General features: G+C 42.4%; 1 long non-coding RNA gene across 1 annotated transcript; it reads left to right on the top strand.

Moving 5' to 3' along the window:
• Nucleotides 1-778: 778 nt before the first annotated feature.
• LOC309538935 lies at nt 779-15,934 on the top strand. The gene is made up of 4 exons (XR_014222524.1): nt 779-1,040; nt 2,340-2,426; nt 13,935-14,096; nt 15,413-15,934. It is a non-coding gene; the product is annotated as an uncharacterized lncRNA (long non-coding RNA).
• The last annotated feature ends 72 nt before the right edge of the window (nt 15,935-16,006 follow it).

Genomic DNA, 16,006 nt, shown 5'->3' on the forward strand with positions numbered 1-16,006 from the left:
GGAGACCCCCTCCCCATCCTGACCCTTCCAGGGAGGAGGAAAAGGAAGAAAGTTTAGATTTGCAACAGAGGTTTGAGGGAGGTAGTAGTTCAGAGGCAGATGGGGGGGGGGGAATTGGGGAATCATGGGAGAGTCAGAACAACACCCGGCTGACACGGTGTCATTAGAAAGCATTCCAGACCCTCCATCTCCCAGAACCCGGCGAGCCTTAAAAGTAGGAGAGCAAAGAGCTCAAAGACAGACGACACGTAGCAGCACCCATAGAGATGATGATGAGAATGACGAATGAAGAAGTGGGAGAGACGGGGTGGGGTGGGGGTGGAGATTCACTTGGAACAATGCCATTATCCAAGAGTCTGTGTTCTATAGCCTCTCTATGTAAAGATTGAAATAAAAAAGGATGGTAAGAAGGATGGTAAAAAAGGAGCCAGTGTGGTGTAGTGGTTAAGAGCGGTAGTCACGTAATCTGGGAAACCGGGTTCGTGTCTCCGCTCCTCCACATGCAGCTGCTGGGTGACTTTGGGCCAGTCACACTTCTGTGAAGTCTCTCAGCCCCACTCACCTCACAGAGTGTTTGTTGTGGGGGAGGAAGGGAAAGGAGAATGTTAGCCGCTTTGAGACTCCTGAAGGGGAGTGAAAGGCGGGATATCAAATCCAAACTCTTCTTCTTCTTCTTTTCCTGTCTTTATACTATCCTGTCAGGTGTGGAGAGTCCTCTCCCCCTCTTGTAGCATCAAAGGCAAGAATAACAAGCAGTTCATATTTTATAGACCCTTTTATTCAGTTATCTGGTTGCAAGACAAGAATCCATATCTCCACACAAAGAGAGTTGTTGGCTACTCTGACCCCACCTCTTCCATACTCAACAACATCCTGAGCACCAGTGGGAAGTCCTAGGAGTCCCACCCCTCTGCCTTCTCTGTTCTAGAATGTGGAGGGACCAACGGGCCTGAGAAGATGGAGGATCCCCCCATACTCTCCAGGGAGGTCTCTGCCAGCTGTGTTCTCACCCCCTTCCTCCTCCATTATCTCATAACTAGGCAAGTCTTCCATGAATGGTATAGCATCTCTCTCTCTCTCTCTCTCTCTCTCTCTCTCTCTCTCTCTCTCCTCTTGAAAATGCTGTAGACAAGGGGAAGGCAAAGCTTCCCCCTCCTCCTCTTTGAAGGGAAGCTGATCAGACTGAGCGCACACTTCCCAGTCTTCCTGTTCCAACCATTCCCTGGCATTTCATGGGCAACTAGCCAGGAGCCACTGACAGCATCCTGACATGGACATATAACAAAGCCATGAAGGCTACTAGCCATTAAAGATGTATTTGTTGTTGTTGTTTAGTTGTGTCTGACTCTTCGTGACCCCGTGGACCAGAGAACGCCAGGCACTCCTGTCTTCCACTACCTCCCAGTTTGGTCAAATTCATGCTGGTAGCTTCGAGAACACTGTCCAACCATCTCCTCCTCTGTCATCCCCTTCTCCTTGTGCCCTCAATCTTTCCCAACATCAGGGTCTTTTCCAGGGAGTCTTCTCTTCTCATGAGGTGGCCAAAGTATTGGAGTCTCAGCTTCAGGACCTGTCCTTCCAGTGAGCACTCAGGGCTAATTTCCTTCAGAATGGATAGGTTTGATCTTCTTGCAGTCCATGGGACTCTCAAGAGTCTCCTCCAGCACCATAATTCAAAAGCATCCATTCTTCGGCGATCAGCCTTCTTTGTGGTCCAGCTCTCACTTCCATACATCACTACTGGGAAAACCATAGCTTTAACTATACTGACCCTTAAAGATGTATTATCCTCTTGTAAATATATCCAGTTTGGTGGTCGTTACTACATCTTGTGGGAGCAAATTACTTAGTCAGTTTCCCACCCCCCCTAGAAAACCTCCCTTGTTCTCTTAGAATGGCAATGGCACCTGCCTGAGAGGTGCCGGAAATGTGTTCCGGCCAGTTCCAGCTGAAAAAGAAAGCCCCGGTTCAACCATGTGCTGTCCAGCTGCGTCCTTTTATCCATCCTGAATCTTCCATTCAGCTGGATGTACTTGAGTCCTACTAATAGGAGAGAGAGAGTATTTTGCTTGTATGGCGGATTGGGGAAATAACAGCAAACAGTGTGAGAGGACTGTCTATCTTCAGAGGGAGGAGGTATAAAACTCTGTGTGATATGATACACTTGTGGGAGATGGGGGCATTTCTTTCTTTCTTTTTCACATTTCCAATTGTGCACTGAAGTCTTGTAGGAGGAGCATGGGGAGCCGTTGTGTATATGCCCTCAATGAAATGTAAAAACAAGGGAGCTTTCACCACAAATCATTCCTCACAAGCTATGCTGTAATTTTTGTTTTCAGAGATGCTGTTATGCCAGAGTCTGAACATGCAGTGGGAATGACAATGGCTGGAGTTGCAGAGTTTTGTCCCAGTTATCTTGAATAACGGTTGTTCTACAAATAGGTAGATCTTCAGGAAAGCGGTCCCTTCATTGGGACACATGTATAATGCAGAAGATAAGAAATATAATATAAGCCAGAACAGTTTCATAGGAAATTTAATTGTCCTCAGGTGTTCAGAACTAAGGACAGCTACCTACCAATAATTTATATATAGGCATCTAGTCAATATAAGCCAGAACAGTTTCATAGGAAATTTAATTGTCCTCAGGTGTTCAGAACTAAGGACAGCTACCTACCAATAATTTATATATAGGCATCTCGTCAATTAGTGAGTTAGATGCTGTACATAATCCCCATTTGGGATCCAGATGTGGCATCATGGAAACCAAAGGTCGGAAAGGTTTGCTCTCATTTTTAACATTTTCCTTTTTCTTTGCACAGTACTTCTACTTCCCAGGGAACAGTAGGAACAAACTTCACCACAAGTTACTACGATTCAATGAAGCTGAACTCCTCATTACGTACTTTGCTGCGTCTCTGCTGGCCAGGGTCCCTTAGTGGAGAGGAACAGCTTTTTATAGTGCAGCTAAAGTGACCTTGGGCAAAGTAGCTATATATTGGGTCAGTTTCATGTAAAGAACACACAGAATGAGATCCTTACCATGTGTCCCACCAATAGCTAGAAATCCTCTAGAGCCCAGCTACATACAGCGATCTTTACTTAAGGTAAAAACCAAACTGCAACTTCAATTCTAGTCTCTCTCTAAAATATTATTTTTCAAAAAGGTTTTACACTATCAGCCTCTATTACTTATGATCTGATGATATGGAAAAGACATACGTGAGGCTTCTTCACTGCACATATCAGCTGACCTCAGCAGATTCCTTGCTCTCATTTTAGTCTTTCCCAAAATTCTAGTAAAGCTGCTGCTATCTCCACTTAGGGATATCTCGCTAGTATCCAGTATGATTGCTGATCCTTGGACGCCTTCCCTATAAAGAGTGGTGTGAAACAGGGCTGTGTTCTCAGCCCCAGCTCTCTCTTTGGAATACGTGCTCTATGAGGAGCTGGCTTCAGGTACCAGGTCCATTGGCAGACCTACTCTGTGTTACAAAGACCTCTGATAATACCATCAATACCACTCTCCATGCTGCTCTGTCCCATCTGGAGCAGCCGGGGAGTTATGTGAGGCTGCTGTTTGTGGATTTTAGCTCTGCTTTCAACACTATCCTCCCCCATAGACTGGTGTCCAAGCTAGAGGCGATTGGACTCTCCAACTCCACCTGTCTCTGGGTTTTGGATTTTTTGTCAGAACGTTCCCAGAGGGTTAGAGTAGGGTCACACATGTCCACAGCCCTTAGCCTTAACACCGGCTCACCACAGGGTTGTGTGTTGAGTCCCCTGCTCTACACTATCTATACGTATGACTGTACAGCCATCTATTCCAGCAACAAAATCATCAAGTTTGCTGATGATACTACGGTGGTGGGGCTCATTTCAGGAGGGGATGAGTCCGCCTATCGGGACGAGGTGGAGCGGCTCTGTGTTTGGTGTGGAGAGAACAATCTGGCTCTTAATACGGCTAAGACCAAGGAATTGGTGGTGGATTACAGGGGAAAAAAGGCGGACATTCAGCCCTTGTATATCAACGGGGAACGGGTGGAGAGGGTGGCGGAATTCAGGTTTTTGGGAGTAGCTATCGATCAGGGCATGACTTGGAGCGCACATACCACTGCTCTGGTGAAGAAGGCCCAGCAGAGAATTTATTTCCTCAGACTTTTAAAGAAGAACAATCTGAGTGAGAGACTGCTGGTGTCCTTCTACCGAGGCTCCATAGAGAGCATTCTTACATACTGTATTTGTGCTTGGTTCTCCAGTTGTACAGCTAGGGAGAGGAAGGTGCTCCAGAAGGTCATAACCACAGCCCAAAGGATTATTGGTCATCCTCTCCCATCTTTGGAAGAACTGTATGGTTCCCGTTGTCTTAGGAAAGCAAATAACATCCTGCAGGATTCATCTCACCCGGGACACTGTCTGTTTGCACTACTGCCTTCTGGCAGAAGATATAGAAACATCAAGTCAAAGACAAATAGACTGAAAAACAGTTTCTATCCAAGAGCTGTGGCCCTTTTGAATGCTGTAACTCGTTAGTGTGACCTGGGAGTTTGATGGGTGTGGTGTGGGTGTGGCTGGAATGTGGTTTGTTTGGTTGTTGTTGTTGTCTTGCTTTTGTTGTTTTAAGGGATGGCATCCAATTTCGTTGCACTTTGTGCAATGTTGCACTTGTGTAATGACAATAAAGAATCTATCTATAATAATAATAATAATAATAATAATAATAATAATAATAATAATAATTTATTATTTGTGACCTAGCTGAGTCTAGGAATACAATTTTTGAGGAGATTTCACCCCTCCCATATCCAAGAATCTGCTGATGTTCTCTGCTGATTCTCCAGAGAGGAGAGGGTGGTTTCTGCTCTCTACTTATTTCGCTCCAGCCTCACATCAAAGAGAGAGAGAGAGAGACCTAGTGTTAGAGAGAGATTGTGTGTATAGATAAGGTTGCTGCTAAGAGCAGCTGCAGACACTCAGTGCAGTTCAGCATTTTCGCTTAGACCTCATTTAGCTCTGTACATAGTTGTGTATTATAGTTGTAGATAGAATAAAAGAAGATATTCTACAGAGCTGCTCTCCGAGTCGTTTATGCTCTACTATACTTTGCTGTACGACAACTGTCTTCTTGTTGGAGTGAATCCAGTGCTCACAACTCTAAGCTGTGAGTCCACAGCACTTTGACCTGTTCCTGTGCAGAAGGTGGTCTCTGGAAGTGCTACCCAGCTCGCCTAGCCCAGTCGGGGCTGAAGTGTATGAGTCCAGTTAGTGGCGCTGGCTCAAGGGCAATGCTGACAATTCTGTGGTATTAACCAGCCCTATGCTTGCTAATTATATTTGACTGCAATTTCCCACAAAAAGTCCTATTTATGCCCTAGTCCTAAACACTTATATAGGTCTACTGCCCCACAATCATACCATAATACTAATAGCTTAACTTGGTCCCGTAAGTGGCATATACTGTATATTCTTGTGCCTCATCCTCAGGAATTACATGCTTGTATGTCATAGGTTAGGCTATAAGTATCTTACTCTCCTTTATAGATGGAAATTGGTGGTTTCTCAGGCTTGATGTCTACAGTTCAGCTGCATTCTCAACGTTTCACTGGAGTTAATTGTAAGCAGCCTGGGGACTGCAGCCACATTCTGCCTGACAAATGCAGCAAATTTAAAAACTAATGAATGAAATCAAGTGTGTATTATAGAAGCAAGACATCAGGGCTTCAAAATAAGAGATGATATTTAAAAGATGGATGCAAATCACCCTATTGAAGGAAAATGGATTATTCGCTTGAGCAAGGCAAGCAGGATTGAGTCTTTGCGGTATAAGGTGCTTTCGTCTAATTTAGGCTACAAAAGAATAGTTACTGATATATATATATATTTTAAAAAAGCAGCTGAACACTGACTTATTTTCAGAGGGTCCACATAATTCTTTCTTTCTTTCTTTTTTTTTTGCAAGTAAATTTTTATTGTTTTCCCTACATATTCTTTTCCAACAAATTGTAATAGCACCATACATTTCCTTTGACTCTGCCAAGTCACAACCCTCCTCCCTCCCCACAACTGGTATATTTATCCTCTTTCCATCACACACATCATTCTCAAGTTAGTACTATTATACATTGGAGGTATTATGTCAATCCTGCTAGTGTCTTGACCTCTTTACAATTCTTCTTTAAGTATTCAATAAATTTACTCCAGTTATTTTGGTATCTTTGATCTCCCTGGTCCCGGATCCTCCCTGACAGTTTGGCAAGTTCTGCATATTCTGTCAACTTCGCCTGCCACTCCTGTATAGTTGGTATATCTTGTACTTTCCATCTTTGGGCCAGAAGGGTCCTCGCGGCAGCTGTAGCATACATGAACAAATTTTGATCTTCTATTTTAATTTCTGTTCCTATTAAGCCTAATAGACACGCCTCTGGTCTTTTGGGAAAAGTATATCTAAATATTTTTTTGAGTTCATTATAAATTGCTTCCCAAAATTTTTTTACCTTATCGCAAGTCCACCACATATGGAAATAATCCCCATCTGCCTTTTTACATTTCCAACACTTTCTTTCTTTTTTCCTATACATTTTAGCTAATTTTACTGGCGTCAAATGCCATCTATACATCATTTTTAACAAGTTTTCCTTCAACGCCATGCATCCTGTGAATCTCGAACCCTCCTTCCATAATCTTTTCCACGCATCCAATTCAATGTTATGCCCAATATCAATTGCCCATTTTATCATTGATTCCTTTACTTCTTCATCTTTTGTATACCATTCTAGCAATAAGCTATACATTCTTGATAAAGTTTTATCTTTACAGTCTATTAACTCGATTTGAAATTTCGATTTTTTATCTTCGAACCCATTTCTTTTTTTGTCTTCCTTTAATAAATCACTGATCTGATGGTATTGCAGCCACCCTGTTAACCTCTTTTCAATTTGGTCGTATGGTTTGAGCTTTATCCCTTGGGCTGTTTTCCTAGTAATATCCTCATATGTTATTCTTTCCCCTTCCATGTTTGCTTTTTTTGTTGTCAGCACCTCAATTGGTGATATCCACCACGGTGTCTTTCTTTCCAGGAGGTTTTTATTCCGAACCCATACTTCATATAAAGATTTCCTAATCACATGGTTTAGAAAACCTTTATGTACCTTTACTTTGTTATACCATAGGTACGAATGCCAACCATGTCTATTATCATGGCCCTCTAAATCTAATAGGTCGGTGTTTTCTAAGGTCAGCAAGTCTTTTAACCATACCAAGCACGATGCTTCATAATATAAACTCAGGTCTGGTAAATCAAAGCCTCCTCTCTCTTTCTTATCTACTAGTATCTTCATTTTTATCCTTGGCCTTTTTCCCTGCCAAACAAACTTCGCTAAGTTTTTTTGCCAATCCTTAAATTGTCTTATTCCTTTTACCACTGGTATTGCTTGAAATAAAAATAGCAGTCTAGGTAATATATTCATTTTTATCACAGAGATTCTGCCTAATAATGACACATAATTCTTTCAAAGGACTTTATAAAGCAGGCCAGCTGGATATAACTGCAATGAAATGGGATTATCTGCAAGTGTAGCCATCCTAGAATTGACATGGATATTGTCACATTATAAAATCTTGTAGATTTTTTTTAAAAAACTAATCATTTAGCATTCTTTTTCTAAATGTTGCTCATCAGAAGATAGCAAACTGTTAAGTCTCCAAGAAATGTGATCCTACTACAGTATTTTGACAGTCTGGTGCATCTCAGTGCTTCTGAGCAGGTAGTAGCAGATTAAACAGCAAAGACTGAATCTCCCTCAATAAACAATGTTGTGAAATAATTGGAATGATACTAGTCAAGGCCACAAAGTCTGTAATCTTATTCCCACTTATTTTGGAGGAAGCCCCATTAAACTCAACAGGGCACACTTCTGTGTAGACATGCATAGAATTGCACTGTAAACCTTCTACTAACTTAACCTTGGGCTTACTTACTCACACTTACATGTTAATAACTTTCTAACTGACTAGTGTCTGGGAATAAATGTTCCATAACAGTGTGGGACGCAGGTGGCGCTGTGGTCTAAACCACTGAGCCTCTTGGGCTTGTTGATCAGAAGGTTGGAGGTATGAATCCCGCAACGGGGTGAGCTCCCATTGCTCGGTCCCTGCTCCTGCCAACCTAGCAGTTTGAAAGCACACCAGTGCAAGTAGATAAATAAGTACCGCTGCAGCAGGAAGGTAAACGGCATTTCCATGAGCTCTGGTTTCTGTCACGGTGTTCCACTGCACCAAAAGTGGTTTAGTCATGCTGGCCACATGACCTAGATAGCTGTCTGTGGACAAACGCCGGCTCCCTTGGCCTGAAAGTGAGATGAGCGCCGCAACCCCATAGTGGCCTTTGACTGGACTTAACCATCCAGGGGTCCTTTCCCTTTACCCATAACAGTACTTTCCTATTGCTCCATTCCAGTTCAATCACAGTGCCTTTCAATGGGGAAATCTCAGACATTTGACTGTAATCAGGTGACAGGATTTCCCATGTTGCACATGAATATGGATAAACCAGCTCCCATGTTCCTCAAAACCCAACACACACAGAAAGGTAACACATCCCCTAGGACCCCTAGAACAGAGTCGGAGATTATGTGGGGAGAGGAGTGCAGGGGTGGTGGGGGGTGGGAGAGGTCTCATTTTGGAAGTGATGCTTGTACTGATTGGACCCATTCATCAGCATCACTTGGGATGCAAGCCAAAGCTTTTTTATTATTATTATAATGCTTCTGAAATATGCCCGGATTTTGATTTGAAAGGAGGGTACCCTATTCCTGTGGCACAGTTGCTGTGATTCCCCACTTTGGCAGTGACACAGGCAAAATTAAAGACAACATCATAACACACACACACACACCCTATTTTGGGAGGAAATTTTTGGCATGGCCAGAGCACGGGAGCCCAAATGAGACATCTGGGATTGGAATCAGAAGCTGCTCCATCAATCTGGGATGTCCCAATTAAATCAGGACACTTGGGGGTATGCAAAATTAGTAATATTTGTCTCCATTCCAGCATTCTTTGGCCACCTCATGAGAAGAGAAGACTCCCTGGAAAAGACCCTGATGTTGGGAAAGATGGAGGGCACAAGGAGAAGGGGACGACAAAGGACGAGATGGCTGGACGGTGTACTCGAAACTACCAACATGAGTCTGACCAAACTGCAGGAGGCAGTGGAAGACAGGAGTGCCTGGCGTGCTCTGGTCCATGGGGTCACGAAGAGTCGGACACGACTAAACAACTAAACAACAACAACAACAACAACAACATTCCAGCATTAAATCAGGAACAGATGACATATGATGAAGTCTATTAGGTTTGAACCCAGACATCAAGGAGACCTACAGTCAGTAATAGTATTTCCTCTCCCTTCCTGTTGTTCATCTTCCCCTTGATTGTCCTCCATATCTTAGACCAGTTGAGTAGATTCATTAATTTCTATAAACAATAAAGCAAACTGGCTTTGTATATTCCCTACAGAACTATTAAAATCAACAAAAAAGTGACTGTTCTGCTCCAAATAAGCTCTTCTTCTAATATATTCCTTTGCATCCTCATTAAAACCATGCTGCTTAATATAAAAGAAAAATACAGCTGAAACACATACTTTTTCTTTCGAAAACATAAACTGCAGCATAAAATGGGAAGAGAGCCCAGTCATCTTGCCACACAGAATAAGTTAACCAGCAGCTGGATTTTGGGCTGCTTTTCATGGTTTGTTCTTCAAAACTCCTCCCTTAAGCTGTAGGACAAAAACTATAGCATGGAACTGAACAGCAAGTCCTTATGGCACCTAATTGGTTTTTTGGTTTACCGTTCCACACATTTATATGAAACATATAGTTTGAATCTTGTAGCACATTCCTAGCAATGTAAGATGTAAACATTTATTTAATTACTTAAATGAAGCTTTGTTATTGTTTAGTCATTTAGTCGTGTCCGACTCTTCGTGACCCCATGGACCAGAGCACGCCAGGACTCCTGTCTTCCACTGCCTCCCGCAGTTTGGTCAAGCTCATGCTGGTAGCTTCGAGAACACTGTCCAACCATCTCGTCCTCTGTTGTCCCCATCTCCTAGTGCCCTCCATCTTTCCCAACATCAGGGTCTTTTCCAGGGAGTCTTCTCTTCTCATGAGGTGGCCAAATTATTGAAGCCTCAGCTTCAGGGTCTGTCCTTCCAGTGAGCACTCAGGGCTGATATCCTTCAGAATGGAGAAGTTTGATCTTCTTGCAGTCCATGGGACTCTCAAGAGTCTCCTCCAGCACCATAATTCAAAAGCATCAATTCTTCGGCGAGCAGCCTTCTTTATGGTCCAGCTTTCACTTCCATACATCACTACTGGGAAAACCATAGCTTTAACTATACGGACCTTTGTTGGCAAGGTGATGTCTCTCCCAGGTAAATGTGGGCAGGATTGCAGCTAACCAGATTTGATGTTTCAGTGGACCTTAGTCTCAACTTACAATCTACTGGATCTGGGACCATGTTGACATATCCTTGGAAGTCTGTTCAATTGCAACATCCAAGGGCAAATTTCAGCAAATGTAGTTTGCACAATTAACATTGATTTTGAGCTCTTGCACACATGAACACCCCAAATCAGACATTTTGCAATAAGAGAAGTGAGGAGGAGATGTACTTGGAAGTGTGGGAATAACATTTGCTTGATGCAATGCCATATAACCTTCCAACAGACAAATCAGGATGAACACTCAATAAATAGTTGGTGTCGTCGAATCTCCTTGCAAACCAGTCAGAACAAATGCTTATTAAAAAGGTCATCCAGAAGTGACATCAGTGACATACCCTCCAACATTCCTCCAATGGAAATAGGGATGTCCTATTCCATAATAACAACAATAGTAATTTTATTATTAATACCCCACTCATCTGACTGGGCTTCCCTGCCACTCTGGGCAGCTTCCAGCATATTGAAAAACATTAAAACTAATTTAAAAACTTCCCTATACAGGGTTGCCTTCAGATTTCTTGCCAATGTTGCAGAGCTGCTTGTCTCCTTGGCTTGGGGGTTGCATAACTCCATATCCTCCAACATTTCTCCAATGAAAATGTTGTTATTGTTTAGTCGTTTAGTCGTGTCCGACTCTTCATGACCCCATGGACCAGAGCATGCCAGGCACTCCTGTCTTCCACTGCCTCCCGCAGTTTGGTCAGATTCATGTTGGTAGCTTCGAGAACACTGTCCAACCATCTTGTCCTCTTTCGTCCCCTTCTCCTTGTGCCCTCAATCTTCCCCAACATCAGGGTCTTTTCCAGGGAGTCTTCTCTTCTCATGAGGTGGCCACAGTATTGGAGCCTCAGCTTCAGGATTAGTCCTTCCAGTGAGCACTCAGGGCTGATTTCCTTCAGAATGGAGAGGTTTGATCTTCTTGCAGTCCATGGGACTCTCAAGAGTCTCCTCCAACACCATAATTCAAAAGCATCAATTCTTCGGTGATCAGCCTTCTTTATGGTCCAGCTCTCACTTCCATACATCACTAATGGGAAAACCATAGCTTTAACTATATGGACCTTTACTGGCAAGGTGGTGTCTCTGCTTTTTAAGATCCGATGAAAATAAGGACATCCTAAGCAAAAGGGGGACATTCCAGGATCAAATCAGAAACCGGGACAGCTTCAGTAAATCTGGGAGTGTCCCTGGGGGAAAAAGGACACTTTGAGAGTCTGCAGTGAAACAAAAAGCATATCGGTCAAATTAAAAACACACAGCTTTGACTTGCTGCTTCCCTACATGGGGCTTTGGAGCCTAATCCAAGATCCCAAAGAAGCGAGAAGAAAAGTTAGGAATTGTGATTCCTATCCCCCAGGTGGAAGCAAACATCACTGGGTGCAGGTAAAAAGCTTCAGGTTTGCGAACACTCTTCTTATTTAATTACATGCCTGAATGAGTTCCAGGAACTCCTTGTGCTCCAGGTCTTTTGATGGCCTAAGGCCTCAGACTGCTTATCCAATGGATTCTCTTATTTAATCATTTATATTTGGTAATAAATAAGGCCTGACCAAATGTAACATTTATTAGTAGTTTCTCCCAGGCTGAATTCATTATAGCAGTAGCTTGGAATCAACATTGCATACAAGGTAAATCAACTGTGAAGTGGAATATGGTGCACAGCCTAAGTACTCATTTAGTTCTCACCATCCCCACCCCGTTACCTCTCAAGATCTGGAAAGGTATAACTCAAATTTAGAGTTTTAGACAAACACATCTCTGGAGTTACTCTGCTAAATTTGGGAGTTATGTGACAGAGATGGAGCTTTGTAGGTCTTACTTTGTTTTCTCGGTGCCAGAAAACATTGCTGTTCAGAACAGGAAACAGAGCCAGAATTTAGTATATTTTGCCATGCTCATTTTACATTTGGGTACTAGGAAAAGGAGGCATTAATGTCCATTTGTGAGGTACTCAAGGTGAATATACATGACATTTTAGTTCCCCCTTTTTACCCTGAATATTTTTTTCGCATGTTCAGATACTCATCGTCCCATTCGGGTTTGGGGGGAGATTTTGGATTTTTTTAAAAAAACAAGAACATACCAAATATACTTAATATGAACACAAAATGCACTAGATTCACTGCTACGTCATCCCACATAACTGCCTGTCAAGAGAATAAATGTACAGAAATTTATTCATGTATGCGACTACAGAGGAAAGAATGCTACTTGCCCCCAAAATGGAAAGAAGCATAAGTCCTAGCAAAATAAGAATTGATACAAAAACTTCTGGAATATGCAGAAATGGCAAAACTTTCTGGAAAAAAAATAAGAAATCAAGATAACAAACTTTTTATAAAAGAATGGAAATGGTTTATTGAATATTTACAAATAAATTGTAAACAGATAAGAAGGTTGTCAGGATTATTGTAATAACCTGCAGTTTTATAAGAATATATATTTATAGTAGATGAATAAATGAGGAAATTAAGTTAATTTGGATATGCAGAAAATATTAAAAATAAATTTAAGGAACCGCAGAAAGAGGGGAAGGACACCAAGTTTTGAAATATTAAAATGATTATAAAATTATTGAAATATATAAAATTGAAAATCATAAATAAAATAATTTTTGTAGGAAAAAAGAGAATAAATGTTGGATATGTTTGTAGCTATTCTACTGAACTCATTTGTCAGGTTTAATATGTTCAGAAATATTTGAAAGACCATACAAAAGAAAAGAAAAAGAAAACACACTATGGTCATTGTGACATGGGACTTAATTGTATATGGACGAAGTCAGGAGACTCCTGTCTTATGTAAACTAAATATTTTGTTCATTTCAGGTAAATTAAAAGAAAGGCTGTTAAGGATAATGGTTTACCGTATTTTTCGCCCCATAAGGCGCACCGGCCCACAGGACGCACCTAGTTTTTTTTGGGGGAGAAATAAAGGGGAAAAAATTTATTTCCCCCCCCCCAGGCACGGGGCTGGGGCGGGAAGCTGTCCCCTGAGCTTGTGGGGCTGGTGGTGGGGAGAAGCAGGCTCCTCCCTGCCACCAGCCTTCAAACCAGGTTAGGGGACAGCGGGACAGGCACGCTGCACCTCTCCCGCTGTCCCCCGAGCTTGTGGGGCTGGCAGTGGGGCTCTCCTGAAGCCTGCATTCATTCGCCCCATAGGACGCACACACATTTCACCTTCCTTTTTGGAGGGGGGAAAATGCGTCCTATAGGGCAAAAAATACGGTAATTTCCTGAAATGGGAATGTTGCTTATGTTGAATTGCTGTGTGTTTTTAGCATGGTTTTTACCCCCCTTTGGCAGAAGCTCTCTCATGTGATTGGATGACTGTGAGTCACATGAGAGAGGCAATCCATTTTGTTGTGACTGTTATTCAAGTAACTGTCATTTTTAACTGCTTTCTGTTCTCTCTGTGTGTGATGAGCTGGAATGGCTGCTGAGAGAGGTTTCTCTGGATGCTGATGAGAACACTGTGAGTTAGTGTGACCTGTCTGGGATGAAGAAGACAGAGTAAGATCCCTTAATGTCAGTAAGGAGAAACCTGTGCTCTCTATAAGGAACAAAGTGAATACCCTTGAGATTGTAGGTATGTTCTTCTCGGTTATATGTTTATGAAAGCAAAGTTCTTTTGAATATAAAGAGTCTGGATATTGCATGGCATCCAAATTTATATATAAAACAGGTGGCATGGGAATTAATTGTATATGGATGAAGTCAGGAGTTTCCTGGGTCTGTTTTGCTCTGGTCTAAGAAAGACAATGGGATGCGGGTGGCGCTGTGGGTTAAACCACAGAGCCTAGGGCTTGCCGATCAGAAGGTCAGTGGTACGAATCCCTGCAATAGGGTGAGCTCCCATTCGGTCCCAGCTCCTGCTGACCTAGCTGTTCGAAAGCACTTCAAAGTGCAAGTAGATAAATAGGTACCCCTCTGGCGGGAAGGTAAACAGCGTTTCCAAGCACTGCTCTGGTTCGCCAGAAGCGGCTTAGTCATGCTGGCCACATGACCTGGAAGCTGTCTGCGGACAAACACTGGCTCCCTCAGCCAGTAAAGCGAGATGAGCGTTGCAACTCCAGAATCGTCTGTGGCTGGACCTAATGGTCAGGGGTCCCTTTACCTTTACCTTTAAGAAGAACAATAAAATTCCTGCCTAGATTTCTGGCTAGCATGTATTCTGACTAAGCCTTCAATGAGTGCTTTCAATTACAAGCTAAACTGCAGTCAATGAACATCACATATGGCAGTCTTCAGCAATGTGTGTTGTTGTTGTTTAGATCACCTCTTCTGGTTTGAAGTCTATCATTTTGTTTTCCACAGCAGCCAACAGATGCCTATGGGAAGCCCACGCACAGAACCTGGGTGCAAAAGCACTCTCTTCCTAGGGATATAACTTTCCCAAACCTTCTAAAATCCCACACACACCCTCAACTCAGGTTCTGCGAGCTTATTTCTTTTATTCCACTGGAGGGGGGGGTCCCCCAGTAAGAGAAGCAGAGCATGGGAACTGGGTCTGGGTCTTTTGTTGACTGAAGGGAAATTATGGGCTTACCTGCCTTCAGTCAGCTGAAGCACCCACTGAGTGAGAAGAATCTTGATAGACCATTCTCACATAATGAGAGTTCTTAGGGAACAGTAATGGTCTCACCTAGATTAGAGGCTGCCATTGTGGCTGCATAAGGACTGATACCCAGAGAATTCAGCTTGCTATTGGTATATAAGATGATGCCTGGTGTACAGGAAAGAGATAATTTCAGGCTTTATTTCTAGAAAGTTCATGATCTTTATATGCACATAAATGTCTAGCTCCCATGTTTCTGCATCGCAGAATTTTAAGTAGCCTTCTTGGCCAATTAAAAAGTTTTTTTATCCCGTCAAGCCAAAGTTCCTTTTTCCATTTTCTCGTAGATTGTTTATCTCGCAAGACATGGGAATTGGTTTGATGTCTGCGCGGTTCATGAATGTGGATGTTAAGCTGCTTGTGTGTGCGGATTAAATTCTCTTTGCATACAAATAACAGAAAAATAAATCTCCCTTTTCATGTCGTAACATGCATATAGAATTAATTGATTTGTAAGCACAGCTATCTCCTTTCCAAAACAGGGTGCTGAGGAAAATGCAAAAATTAAGGGTTTAGCACAAAGATTAAAATGGAATCTGAATTTCTCTGTCTCTCTCTTTGAGTAGCATTAATGCCTTTCTAAATAAGCCAGCCAGTAAAATCCACGAGACACTGTTGCAACAGCCTTCCGTTTTAATGGTATACTTGCTAGAACATTCTGAAAGTGAGTGAAGATTGTTCAGCATTCATGCCTGAAGGACTGGGCCAATGAGTCACCACTAAAACATTTGCCCAATGTAAAATTAGAAGTGAATTGGGGGTTCCCCTTCAGGAGAAACTTCAGAGGAATGTCAAAGGAAAACAAATGGGTTTAGATGATAACAAGAATTTTTTTGATTAGCCTGACCAGCTTTCCCCTCTATCTGCAGTGCAGACGGTGA

This window comes from Podarcis vaucheri (assembly GCF_965113315.1).
Source record: "Podarcis vaucheri genome assembly, chromosome: 8".
Classification (NCBI taxonomy): Eukaryota; Metazoa; Chordata; class Lepidosauria; order Squamata; family Lacertidae; genus Podarcis; species Podarcis vaucheri.